Genomic DNA, 15,512 nt, shown 5'->3' on the forward strand with positions numbered 1-15,512 from the left:
TGCCTCTTAATAACTATTGATGGTCCATACAGATTTTCTTTTTTTGATTCAGGGATATTATTCTAATTTTATGTGTTGTGAAAGTTGCTGGTCACATTAAACATATTCTACGAAATAGAATTATCATTAGCAGAAATAACAGCACCATGTGTGAATATTGATCCAGATTCTTCGCTTTCTATTGATCCAGATTCTTCGCCTTCAATTTTTTCTTTCTCTTTTGTCCTTTATTTACTTTAGCTGTTGCTGGCTCCAATCATCAGAATGAGCTTCGTTCATAACATTCTTATTACCAACACTTATAATCGCACCTTCTTTAGATAAATTTTCATGATTTTTCTTTGGACAAACATTCACCTAATTTTGACCATATTTTCAGTAATTGAAATAAATTAGATGTAGCCTCTTGTATACTAACATGAATTCTTTTTTCAAGACTGAAAAAATTTAAACTAATTGATTTAAAAAATAAAGAGAATTGAACACAGAAAATTAGAGAAGATGAATGAGATAGTAATTATATACTTAAATCTCTGGTTAGAATTTTGTATTCTACAAAAAATTATTGAATAAATCTCTCTTAAATTAAACTAACATCTGTTTAATATGTAAAGCGATATATTAGGTTCAGATTAGTTCAAATAAAAAAATTATAATAATGAGAAACTATTATTCAACCGCTTATTATTATTATTATTGTTATTATTATTATTATTATTGTTGTTGTTGTTGTTGTTGTTGTTGTTGTTGTTGTTGTTGCTGTTGTTGTTATTGTTGTTGTTGTACTCTCATATGCAACTTTCATATATAACTTTTCATAATAAAATTATTCTTATATTAAATTACCTAAATTAAAAGAAAAAAATTGTATATTGAATTGAAAATAAACTCTCTAATTACCATAGCTCATCATCAGATATGATTCTAATTAAACTTTTGATATTTTGTATTGAAGAGAGGGAAGACAAAAAAAATAAGTCACTTTCAACAAACTCTGTCATATACTTTCTCTAGGTCAATTTTGATAGCCATAAAACCTTTTTCAACATTCTTATTCCTCATGAGGTTAATAACTTTTTGTGCTACAAGAATGTTATTTGCACTTATCTTGTTAGTCACAAAATTAGATTGAGTGTTGTATATGGTACTAGGCATAAAATATTTTAAATGGCCATCAATAATCTTAGTAATAATTTTGTAACAAAAATTATAAAGACTAATAGACCTAAAATGACTAAAATTTTTAGGAGAGTGTATTTTTGGGATTATAGAAATAAAAGTTTGGTTAACCGTATCAATGCTATTCGGGTCCTGAAACACCAAGATTGTTGGTAAAATTTAGCCGACAACCCATCATTCGTAGGAGCTTTCCAGTTTCCCATATTAAAGGCTGTTGTTTTCAATTTAGTCATAAACACGCACTTCTTTGTCAATTTTAATATAGTCATTCTCCCTTAGTCTAGAAAATATTTCTTAAACAAAAAATAGATATAATAACGTCATTAGTATATAAATTTTTAAAGAAACCAACTCCCCAATCTTTAAGCATATCTATATCATCCACCCAAGCCTCATCTTCAGACTTGATTTGCATGACTCTGTTCCTCTCGTGCTTTTTATTAATTTTTTGATCAAAATATTTTGGAATTTTTCGAAGTTGATGATATTGCATTGGGACATCTGCTGCTAATGCATCTCTTCTTGGATAGCAATAAACTCATGCTCTTTCTAAAGCTCTTTTTGGAGGTCTTCAAGAAAGAAATTTTGGCTTAAAGATAGTTCTGTATTGATCCCTTCTAATCTTTTCAGGATCTGCTTCTTCTTTTTAAAGATATTCCTGATGACCTTTTTATTTCACATTTTAATATTATTAATAAAGTTGACAATGTTCTGTAGGAAGTTATTATTTTTATCCCAACTATTTTTCACTAGATTGTTAAATTCTTTGTGAAGGAACCAAGGGGCTAAAAATCTAAAAAATTTTTCCACTTAGTTACTAGTAGTAGCTCTAAAATCTAGCAAAATAAGAAGATAATCAGATTTTAATTTAGGAAGATGTCTAATTCTAACATCTAAGAATCTATTTACAAACTCAAAATTACTTAAAAAATAATCAAGTCGTCTTTTACTATTTTTTCATAACAATGTCAGGTAAAAGAAGGACCTGAAAAGTCTAAATCTTTTAATTTATAGCAATTTAAACAATTAACAAACTTATGAGTATCTTGAGTGAGATTATGATAATCCCCCGAATTATTAAGAGAAAGGATAGAGTTAAAATCACCTCTCAAGCACCAAAAACCATTGATGTTGAGATAAATCTCTTTCAATGTTGTTCCATAACAAATTTCTGTTTTCCACTTGGGGGATGTCATAAATCACTGTAAAATTTTAAGGGACTTGACTTTTTCACTGTATTGCCATATGAATAAACTATTTATACATAACGAGAGTCTTGATATTACATGAATCTTTTATCCTTAGACACTAAATTTCTCCTGAAAAACCTTCCGCCTCACTAATACTTCAAGAGTCAAAGTCTAATTTTCTAATAATATTTTCCATTTTAATCCCTAAAATGTGAGTTTCAAGTAAGATACGAAACTTAAAGTTATATTTAACTCTGAGATCTTTAACAATAGTGTGAAAAACTTTTGACGAGACCCTTCTACAATTTCAAATGAAAATATTCATAATAGCAAAGATAAAATAAATAGAATCTTAAGGATAAAAATTCTCTATCCATAATCGAAGCAGTCAAGCTTCCATAATATTGGTAGACAAATCTATCTGCATCTCTTTCCTACTTGAGAGTTCTTTTTTATGGGTAGAGCAACTCTCGTCTTTCGTGTACTTGTCTTGGTTGTTTTTCTCTAGTTCTGGAAGTTTGTCTTTTAGAAACCTCATATAATGAGTCATAGGACCCCTTCCCATCATTTTAGTAATGATGAGTTTAGTTTGGTTATCTAAACTGCCATCCATTGAAATGTACATCCCATCATGCTAGTTGTTTTTGTATATTTCTTGGTTTAATCTGCTAAACTAACTCTAATATTTTTTGTATTCTTCAATTTTTTTCCTGATACTCATTGGTTTTTTTATTAGCAGCTAACATGACATTTTTTTCTTGAAATTTTGACTTAAAACTTCCTTCTTTGATCTGAAATGGTGATTGTACTTTGGTAATGTCAACTTCTTTCCCTTTGAAAATTTTAATGCTAGTAAAATTTTTCTGTTTCACTTTCTGATTGTTATTTGCATTATTATTTTTAATTTATTAGAATATTTTTTTTAGATTTCCTTCTTTTTTGCTCTTGAAGTCTTGACCTATTGAATATTAACTTTGGACTGCGATTCCTCTTTAGGCTGAAACTGTTTTTCCTTCTCATCATTTATGACATTTAAAACCTCAAATATGATGGAATAATTTTCTTTTTTTTGGTCTATTTTACCTCCCCTGATTTTCTTCCTTTAATTCAGGGATACTTTTCTGATTTTGTGTCATGTGAAAACTGCTGGTCCAATTAAGCATATTCTATGGAATAGAATTATCATTAATAGAATTAATGTCACCATGTGTGAATGCTGATCTAGATTCTTTGTCTTCTATTGATCTAATTTCTTCGCATTCTATTTATTCTTTCTCTTTTTGACCTTTATTTACGTCAGTTGTTGTTGGCTCCGATTATCAGAATGAGCTCCATTCATATGATTCTAATTACCAACATTTATAATTACATCCTTTTTGTATAAGTTTTCATGATTTTTCTTTGGGCAAACATTCACCTTATTATAACCATATTTTCAGCAATTGAAATAAATTAGATATAACCCCCTTGTATACTAACATGAATTCATTTTTCAAGATTGAGAAGGTTGGAACCAATTGATTTAAAAAGATAAAGATAATTGAAGACAGAAAATTAGAAAAGATGAATGAGATAATAATTATATCCTTAAATCTCTAGTAAGAATTTTAGATTCTGCAAAAGATTATTGAATTAAATCTCTCATAAATTAAACTAACATCCGCTTGACATATAAAACGATATATTAGGTTCAGATTATTTCAAATTGAAAAATATAAAAATGAGAAACTATTATTCAACCACTTATTATTATTATTATTATTATTATTATTATTATTATTATTATTATTATTATTATTATTATTATTATTATTATTATTATTATAGAATATACTATACATTTTTTCTCTGATACTCATTGATTTTTTAATTAGCAGCTAGCACGATATTTTTTTCTTGAGATTTTGACTTAGAACTTCCTTACTTGATTTGAAATGGTGGGTAGTGTTAACCTATTTTTCTTTGAAAATTTTAATACTAGCAAAATTTTTCTGTTTCACTATTTGATTGTTATTTATATTAGGTTTAATTACTCTGTTAGTCCCTATAGTTTCGTAAAATTTTTAATTAGGTCCCTATATTTTTTTTCCTTTTAATTGAGTCCTTGCACCAAAATTTTTTTTTAATTGGGTCCCTACACTTTTTTTTTCCTTTTATTTAGGACCCTATACCAATTCTTTTTTTTTAGTTGGGTCCCTATAAAATTAAGCCAATTACTACTAAGAAGGACTTAATTGAAAAAAAAATTAGTGTAGGGACTCAATTAAAAAGAAAAAAAGTATAGAGACCTAATTGAAAATTTCACGAAACTATAGGGACCAACATAGTAATTAAACCTTTATATTATTGTTTTTAATTTGTTAAAATCTTTTCTTAGATTTTTCTTCTCTTTTTCCTCTTAAAGTCTTGGCCTGCTTAATATTAACTTTGGACTGCAATTTCTCTTTAGGTTGAGATTATTTTTCTTCTTCATCGTTTATGATATTTAAGACTTTAAATATGGTGAAATAATTTTCTTTATTTTTGGTCTGTTTTACCTCCCCTTATTTTTCTTTCTTAAGAACTATCCATGGTCCATACAAAATTTCTTCCTTTGATTTAGCGATATTATTCTGATTTTGCATCTTGTGAAAGCTACTAGTCCCATTAAATATATTCTACGAAATAAAATTATCATTAATAGAATTAACGCACCATGTGTGAATGCTAATCTAGATTCTTCACCTTCTATTGATCCAGATTCTTCGCCTTCTAATTTTTCTTTCCCTTTTTGTCCTTCATTTACGTCAGCTGTTGCTGGCTCCGATCATCAGAATGAGTTTCGTTCATAAAATTCTAATTACCAACATCTATAATCGCATCCTCTTTAAATAAATTTTCATGATTTTTCTTTAGACAAACATTCATCTCATATTTTCAGCAATTGAAACAAATTAGATGTAGTTCCTCATATATTAATATGAATTTTTTTTCCAAAACTGAGAAGATTAGAACCAATTGATTTTAAAATATTAAGAGAATTGAAAGATAGAAAATTAGAAAAGATGAATAAGATAGTAATTACACTACAACAATTCCGGCAGATAGCGGTGGCCGGTTTGCAGCGATTGTAGAAATCCGTCGCTAAATATAGAATAGCAGCGGTTAGTCGTTGGAGTTGCTATCCGTTTCACATCTAGCGGCGGTTAGGATCAACTGCTGCTAAATGTAACAAAATTGCACACATAGTTGCTGAACCAATACTTAATTTTAGCGGTGGTTTTATTCCAACCACCGCCAAATTTGCTTCATTCCTCACTCTCATATTTGGATGCAGTTTCGTTTTTTAAAACTAAGAGAATATAAATTACTTTATTTCTCATTAGTTTCATCAATGTTGTTCTGAATTAATGTTTCTTTCACAAATTTAGAAAGTTTTTTTGGTAAATAATTTGGGTTTGCTTGTATTTAATTTTTTGATATAGTCTAATTAGTTAATTTTGATCAATTTGTTTGAGTCACTGTTACCTAAACCGTGACACCAATTTCTGGATTTGTTTTATATATAAAAGATTAATCACTTTTGCATTTCATTTTTAGGTCTTTTAGGATTCTTTGTTACATTTTCTTATTTTGCATATGTATATAAAAAGCTTAGTAAAAACAATAAAATTCTCCAAGAAATTTATCTATAGGGCACCACTCCAATTGATTGAAAATTTTTGTGTTGAACTTGCTTGAACTATACGTTGTGGAACATGATTTTTGAGCTAAGAACACAAGCATGTGAGTTTTGAGCCTAATTGTGTGGTTACATCTTATAACCACTTATTTCTATTCTTGTGTGCATTGTTCTCTTTCTATGATTGTAATCTTTAATTTATTTGATTCTTTATGTCCATTATTCAATGTATACATGCATTTATATGATTGAGGCCATTGTTTCATTTAGCTCACCTACCCAAATAGCCTACCTTTCATCAACCATTGTTAGCTAACTTTGAGCCTATTTTAACCCCTTTGTTCTTTAATTTAGCACATTACAAGCTTTTAAGTGAAAAATAATAAATGTCCGTAATTTGGATCTTTGATTAGCTTAGGCTAGTGAGTGTGTGTATCATTCAAGTGTGAGGAAACTTGGGACATTGGTTGGGGTAAAAGGGTGATTTTGCTTTTTGTTGGAAATATTGAGAATTGGGTACATACTCATGTGTTAATTTAATGTAAAACCATATGCATTGACGCTCTTGTATATATTTTAGTTTGAAAAAAATGATGATAAAGAAAAAGAAAAAGAATATATATATATATATATGAATGAAAAATAAAAGAAAAAAAATAGAAAAGAAATAAAAAAGAAAAACAATAAAAAGGGGACAAAATGCCCCAAAATAAAGTTCAATAAAAATCAGTGCATATGGGATGTGAATTGAAAAGAGAAATGCATGAGTGTGTGGAAAAAGTGAGGTGGGTAGTTAAGTTAGCTTTCAAATTGTATAGGTTGTTATATAGGTTAGGTGTGAAGCTTAAGTTTATCAAAGATTCAAATTCTAGTCCACTTAACCATATACAATCCTACCTTGACCCTAACCCCATTACAACCTTATGAAAAGTCCTCATGATAATTGTATGCATGCATGAAATAACTGTTGATTGTTAGATGAAAAACAAATCTTGGAAAGCATGATTAGGGGAGAATTGAGTGAATAAACTCCAAACACTAGAGTGATTAGAGCGGATACACATCCGGTGAGGGTTCGATTGCTCAATTACATGTTTTCACCTAAAATCATCATTTTTCTTGCAAGTTTGTAAAAATCTTCAATAACTCAATTCAATTGTGGATTTGATTTGATTGCTATTACTTTAGCCCTTATGCTTATATATGTTTTCTTGGGAATTGTTTTATTTTGACTAAGTAGTTGCATTCATTTAGATAAATTTCATGTAGATAGGTTGCATTTAATTAATTTGCATTGATTAAATGTTGGTACCCTTTGTTTCTTTCTTAATTCTAGCGTGAGGACATGATTGGGTTAAGTGTGGGAGGTTGATAAACCCCATTTTTAGGGTTTATCTTGTGCTTAATTTAGGGGATTTTATCACATTTTCTCACATTTATTCAATGAAATTGCATGGTTTCATGATTTTCTCCTAATGTGTACTTAAGTGTAAAAACATGTTTTTAGGCCTTTAATTTGCTAATTTTAATTCATCTTTGATTCCATTAGATGCCTTGATATGTTTGTTAGTGAATTCAGGATGAAAGGCTAGGGATGGATCAAAGGAATGAAGAGAAAAGCATGCAAAGTAGAGAACTCATGGAAAATAAAGGATTTGGGGAGCATTCATCGATGCGCACGCGCGACAGACGCGCAAACGTGAATGAGAAGTCGCATGGCGACGCGTACGCGTAACAGACGCGTACGCGTGGATGGAAAATGTCAACGACGCATACGCGTGACCCATGCGTACGCGTCGATGCTCGCACGTGACCTCATTAAAGTGAAAACGCTGGGAGCGATTTCTGAGCTTCCCAAGCCCAGATCCAACTCATTTCTTGGGGCTATTACATGCAGAATTCAAGGGGGATCAAGGGGGTGATTCACACATTTTAGTTTTAGAGAAAGATGTAGAATTCTAGAGAGAGGCTCTCTCCTCTCTCTAGATTAGGGTTTTTTATTTTCCTTTTTAGATCTAGATCTATTTCTTCCCTTACTTTAATTTTCCTTTTTTGTTGTTCTAGTATTTTACCTCTCTTGTTGTTTCCTTTATTTTGTTAATTTTAGTTTATAAACTCTTTTGTTGATTTCCATTTCCTTTTAATGCAGTTTATGATTTCCATGTCTTTTTATATTTGCTTTGGTTTCCTATTATTGGTCTCTTGCATTTGTAGTTATAGTTTCCTTTAATTCTTGTAATTTATGCTGTTTACTTTTATTGCCCACTAGGTGTTTGATGAAATATTTTTTTAGTCATGAGTTAGATTTTTATCCTCTTGACTTGTGTTGAGTAATTAGTGACTCTTGAATTATCAAACTCTCTTGTTGATTGATAGTTGGAAGTTGCTAGTTGACTTGAATGCTACTAAAGCTAGTCTTTCACTATGATTTGACTAGGATTTGTGGTCTCAAGTTGATATCCACTTGACTTTCTTTCATAGTTAGAGGTTAACTAAGTGGAGCAATGGACAATTCTTGTCATAATTGATGATGATAATGAGGATAGGACTTCTAATTCTCATTCCTTGCCAAGAGCTTTATTAGTTGTTATTTTATCTCTTTTGCTATTTACATTTCTTGTTCCTTATTCCAAAATCCCAAAAATACTTGTTCTGTAGCCAATAACAAGAACACTTCCCTGCAATTCCTTGAGAGACGACCTGAGGTTTAAATACTTCGGTTTATTTTTATTGGGGTTTGTACTTGTGACAAACTAATTTTTGATTGAGGAATTGTTTGTTGGTTTAGAACTATACTTGCAACGAGATTTCATTTGTCAAATTCTTTACCGACAACAATTTTCTATTCATCATGCAATTCTATATTCTTCATTTCCTCCTTTGATGCAATATCCAACTCAAGAACATAGTTGTTTCTGAAGCGCGTCTACATAATACCAGATATAGTTTATATTATTTTTTTGTAAAATACACTACTTATTTACAATGAAATTTTTGAATTAGGAATCTATTCTTTCACCTTCAATCAGCAAGTATTTCAGAAGAACTATTTCCAGATGCACATGTCACAAAAATATACCCAAACCTCTTTTTGTACATTAATCCCCATTTATGAAGTTTCTACACATTTGAATGTTAACATAACAAATATTATTCCAATACATTTGGTTTTCGTATATAAACTTAACATATACATTATTCAATTAATCAAAAATTGTATACCTAATGAACGAACCTGCATGGTATAATTGTTTGCCATTTTTAAGTATTTATTGAAACAAGAGCGTCCTGATGTAGCCTCCAACCAACACCTAACATTCACTTTACGAAACCATATGTCTCTAGCAACAGCAATTGCATGTTTCAACGATGAGAATGGTGAGGCTACAGCCATTTCTGTAGTAAATGTCGGGCTTGCACAGCATGATGAAAAGTCATTCATTTCCACTTGCCTTGTTATTCCATCATTTTAAAATAACTACTATTTATTAGTCATAACAACATTAAAATTAGTTAATAATTATTAGATATGTTATGTTTAAATAAAACTGACATTAAGAACAACAGCATCAAACAATATAGATACCTCATTCTGGAATAAATGTAGATAAACAAAAAATGGAAGAAATGGGAAAAAGCTTTAATTTATTAAAGCTGTTAATCTAGTAAAGAGTTCATTGAAATACGAAAATGCAAATCGTGATGTAACCAGACAACTATATACAAAAACTAATTGATAACTTATTAAACACACAAATCTTCTTTAAAAATTACGTTGTACAATCATATGTTTCATTCTGCAACATCATCAATATTTTCAGAAACATTGTCTGTGGGGTTTTCTGTATCATCATCCTTTGCCAACTGTAACTCTCTAATGTCCTCTGTCGTTGACATGTTTAACCCTGGCTGTGGAGAGAAACCAACTTCAGCTTCTTCATTCTCTTCTCCCATGTCATACAAGTCTTGTGGCTTCACATGAACAACTACGCTCTATTCTTTATCTACTTCATCGTCCACATAGTATACAAGATGAGCCTCTGATGCCAATATGTACGGTTCATCGTCTTCTCGATCACCAGTGTGTATTGAACGAGAGAAGTTAACACTAGTAAGACCCAAATGATCTTGTTTGATTCCTCTAGTAATAGTCGTATCCTCCCAAATACACTTGAACAGCACAACTGAGAACCGACAGTTGTAATTCAATTCGATTATGTCTACAATTTTGCCATAATATGGAACACTACCAATAACCACTTTTTGGTCACGCATGCTTGCATAACTTCGTGTATTAGACGAGACATATACTCCACTATTTTGGGATTTCATCCCTTCACCCTTTTCCATAGTTCTAAACTTATACCCGTTGACATTGTACGCCCCATAACGTCTTGCTTGTAGTCTGGGTCTACATGCGAGGCATTTAATCTCATTTGAATACTCAGTGCTCTCCATCGGAACCTGCTACCATATAACAGCCATTTAATCTCATTAAAGTATTATAGTATGTTTCATGCTATCATTTGACCTTGGCATAATGCTTACTGTATGCTAACCTCTTGCTTGAACCACTGAACAAATTCCTTGTGCACAATGCTATCTATTTTTTATTGCGACCTTGTTTGACCTCGTAGCATTCTCTTTGTTTTTTGTCTAAATGAACTATTTGAAATAGCACAACATTATTCACTAATAATGAAAGGCTTAACAGATTTATCTCCGAGAGTTTAAATTTAACATAAGATCACTTACTCAGTAAATTCAGAAACAGCCTTGCAGTTGGTTAGCACGTGACGATGTGCTTGATGTTGTTCCATCTGGCTTAGCTTAAAATGAGTTGCAACCCCTACCGCCTCTCCAATTTTCGGGAACATTGTTTCACAGGCATCAGGGATCACTCCACTAGGTTGATCGTCAACTCGCACCGGTCGATTCATCCTAGTCTCAAGATCATCTAGATATCTAGAACAAAAGGTTAGAATCTCCTCAGATAAGTATCCCTCTGTAATTGAGCCTTTTACTTGACCCCTGTTGCGCACATATTGCTTCAAACGTCCCAGATACCTTTCAATGAAAACAATTTCATATGAGTAGTACAATTTATTAATGAAACCGCATGTTGTAAACAGGTTTACATAGGAACTAACCTCTCTATTGGATACATCCACCGATAATGTACTGGGCTACCAGTTTTTACTTCTTCTACAAGATGCACGATAAGGTGTACCATGGCTGTGAAGAATGATGGAGGAAAAATCATCTCCATACGACACATGGTGTGAACAACATGATTTTAGAGTTCATCAAGCTGTAGAGGGTTAACGGCTTTCCCACAGAGTGCTCGGAAAAATGATGAAAGATCGGCAATTACAGTACCCACATTGGCAGGTAGTGCATTCTTGACCAGAATTGGAAACAAATGTTCTATCAGAACGTGACAATCATGACTTTTCAAACCATACAACTTACGCTGTCGCAAGTCAACACAACGCATAATGTTGCTTGAATAACCATCGTGAAAGATGACATGTTGAAGAGTCTTCAGAAATATATCCTTTTGTGCATTTGACATGGTAAAAACTGTAAAAGGATATTTTCCACCTTCGCGCGGCCACAATTCCGGCCTTATGCCCATGTATTGTAAATCCTTTCGAGTTTTCAGATTGTCCTTTGACTTTCCACTATCGTTTAATATAGTGAACACTATGTTATCGCAGACATTTTTTTCTATGCGCATAACATCTAGGTTATTACGTAGCATATTTTCTTCCTAGTATAGGAGTTCGAAGAAAACACTGTTCTTCTTCCAGTTTGATTCACCCATGTTGGCATCTTCACCATTGCATCTTTTTTGTCCTATGACATTTGTCATCTTTCCAAATGACACGTGAACATTTGATTGTTGTCTTAGGATATCTGTTCCAGACAACATCTTTGGGGATCCCTGTTTTCTACTTGCCCGTCAAATCTTAACTGGTCCAGTCTAAATTTATGACCCTGACTTAGAAACCGATGATGATCCATAAAACGCCATTTTTGACTATACGTCAATCGATGTGCCTTAGCATCAAAATTACAAATAGGTCATGCTAACCCGCTGTGCGTGTTCTACCCTGATAAGTTTTCCAATCCTGAAAAATCGCTAATAATCCACATCAATGCCGCAAACATCTTGAAAGTGCTTTTCTTGTTAGCGTCGTACATTTCTACCCTATCCCATAATTGCTTCAACTCATCAACTAGGGGCTGCAAGTAAATATCTATGTCATTTCCTGGCATTTTAGGCCCAGGAATAATCATAGATAGGATAAACGAGGTCTGGTTCATGCAAAGCCATGGAGGAAAGTTGTACGGGATAAGAATAACCGGCCAAATAGAATACTTTGTGCTCATATTCCCAAAAGGATTAAATCCATCGCTAGCTAAGGCCAGGCGAACACTACGTGGGTCTGATGAAAAAGAAGGATTTTTCTCATCAAATTTTTTCCAAGTAATAGCGTCCCTAGGATGCCTCAAGAAATCGTCACTATTGTGACCCTCCTTATGCCACAACATGTCTTTAGATGTTTTGCTGCACATGAATAACCGTTGCAGTCGCAGTATGAGCAAAAAGTACCGAAGAGTCTTTGCTGCTATTGGTTTCCCATTTCTCCTGACTTGAGTTTTTAGCTTGAGAATAGAACCCTTTCGCGTCTTTTGCTTCCATCTTGAAGTCCCGCAGCGTTTGCACCTTGTCAAATTCTTGATCATCACCCCGGTATAACATGCAATCGTTTGGGCATGCATCTATTTTCTTGTATTTAATACCCAGCTTCCTAATAATCTTTTTGGCCTCATAGAATATTATCGAAAGTTTAGTGTGCTCAAAAGTATCTCGTAACAAATCTAGGATCATTGACATCGCCTTGTCACTAACACCACACATGCACTTTATATGGTAAAACTTTACTAGAAATGATAGCTTCGAGTATTTTGAATATTCGGGATATAGTTCTTGCTCTCCATCTGCAAGTAAATCATTAAAATTCCTTGCGGCACGACTTGGCCCGTCATATAAATTCGGAAATTCTTGTTCATTATCGTCAACATCTTCATCCATTGTGGTGTCATCGGCGACGTGTGGAATTGAGAATTCAAATGCCTCGTTGACCATTTGTGTCATTGGATTTACTTGGGAGAGTGGATTATCATTTATGCACGTACACCTTGTGCCCTCGTCAGAGGATTTTTCGCCGTGACGAATCCAGATAGTGTATCCGGGGGAAACGGCCTCATCAACAGGTGGTCGTACACATCTTCTCTTGTTTGCATATAAGTTCAAAGCCACACTTTGAACAAGGACATTTTATCATTCCATCGGACGATGCATTAGCAAATGCGAAGTCTAAAATATTATTCAATCCTTAATTATATTCTGCACTGTCTCATAGCTCTAAAATCCAATTTTTGTCCATATCTAATATAAAGTAACAAAATTTTATAGTTCTTAATGTAAAACATACAAACTATTGGAATTATAACTATTTTCGTAAACAATGATAATATATTAAACACATAGCTCATTTAAAAAAAAACACAAGATAAATATTAACATTGATTTATGTATTCAACTCACACTCTGTGAATTTCTTCAACCATTTTTATTTTTAAATATTAAAATTTTGAACTTGAATTTCAACACATTCTTTCAAATTAGTAATCTTATTGTCTTATTTATAAAAGGTAAATTCACATCGTCATTATTATTTATTATTCTCATGGTATCTACTATGAGGTAGAACGTTAGTACGTTAATTAGTACTAGTAAAATTAAATGGAGTTATCTATTTATTTATTTGTTTGTAATTTTTATATTTGTTTGTAATAACAAGATAATCTTTATTTTATAATTTTTTGCTATTACCCTAATTTTTTAAATTTTGCCTACTGATTCGTAATATTTAGGGCAGACCACATAAAGTGTGTTTGATAATTACGTTAATAGTTGATATTTTGCATATATTTTTTTCTCCTCAAATTGTTTACTTGATTCACATGAATATGTTGGTTATTATTGGTCTTAATAATTTTCTTTGTAATTTTATTATCATCATTAATAACTTTTTATTATATTTTAACCATTTTTATTTTTTGTTATTTTATTTTTTAATTTTTTTGTTAATGTAAATTATTGATTTTGTTAAAAACACAAAATAAATAAATAAAAAATGTCTATACATAACAATAGAGTCACAAGTAACATAATTTTATCGCTCAAAATAAAATAAAATTAAATAATACTGCGAGTTTTAGTACAATTATAAATTCATTTTTGTTTGATATTGTAAAATTTATAAATTAAACTCTTGTGTATAGTTTACTATTCTAATTTTTTTTATAATATGTGAAATTATTCATATTAACCATGATCAATTAAATAAAAAATTAAGTATAGTGTAAAAAATTAGAACCCAAAACACCCATGCAAATAAAGTTATTAAGAGTGCTAAAAAGAGAGTACTAATTTAAATTTATTTTTTATAATGTAACAAATAATTATTAACATTTACTACAAACAGAAAAATTATTGACTTTTATGTTATCTTTAATTGGCTAAATAAATAATATTATAAAATTGAAAAATTATTGACGTATTAAAATAGAGTACTATAAAGTAACAAAAAAAAAAAAAGAATACTATAAAAAATACTAAAAGACTAAATATATTTAAAAAAATATTATTATAATTTAATTTTATAATTCTTTAGTTATTAACTAATTATAATGCAATAAGTGATTTTAATTAATATTACTAAAAAATATGCATTCTACCAACGTTAATGTTAATCTACAATTATCAAACATAAAACATATTTTGTTATAATAAATCATAAATTTGTTTATATACTCAAATCTCTCATAAAAACTTTGTATTTTACAAAAAATTATCAAATTAAATCTCTCATAAATTAAACTAACATCCACTTGACATATAAAATGATATATTAGGTTCAAATTAGTTTAAATTAAAAAACTATAAAAATAAAAAACTATTATTCAACTACTTATTATTATTATTATTATTATTATTATTATTATTATTATTATTATTATTATCTCATATGTAATTTTCATACACAATTTTTTATAATAAAATTATTTTATATTAAATTATTTAAATTAAGAGAAGAAAACTGCATATTAAATTGAAAACAAAATCCTTAAACTATTATAATTCATCATCAGTTATGATTGTAATTAAACTTTTGGCACTTAGTGAAGAGATCGAAGACAAAAAAAAATGAGTCGATCACTTTCAACAAACTAGTCCTGAGATTGAAAAAAAGAAAACCTAAGAAAAAAGTAAAATGGACCTGCCGCTTAGAAGAAGCATAGTGGCAATTCGTATGCATTACACGTCTCTCTCTCTCAATTTTAAACAAATTCCTATTTTATGATAAATATCATACATCATCAATTTATCCTCGAACATAAATCCA

This window comes from Arachis stenosperma, chromosome 4, assembly GCF_014773155.1.
Source record: "Arachis stenosperma cultivar V10309 chromosome 4, arast.V10309.gnm1.PFL2, whole genome shotgun sequence".
Taxonomy (NCBI): Eukaryota; Viridiplantae; Streptophyta; class Magnoliopsida; order Fabales; family Fabaceae; genus Arachis; species Arachis stenosperma.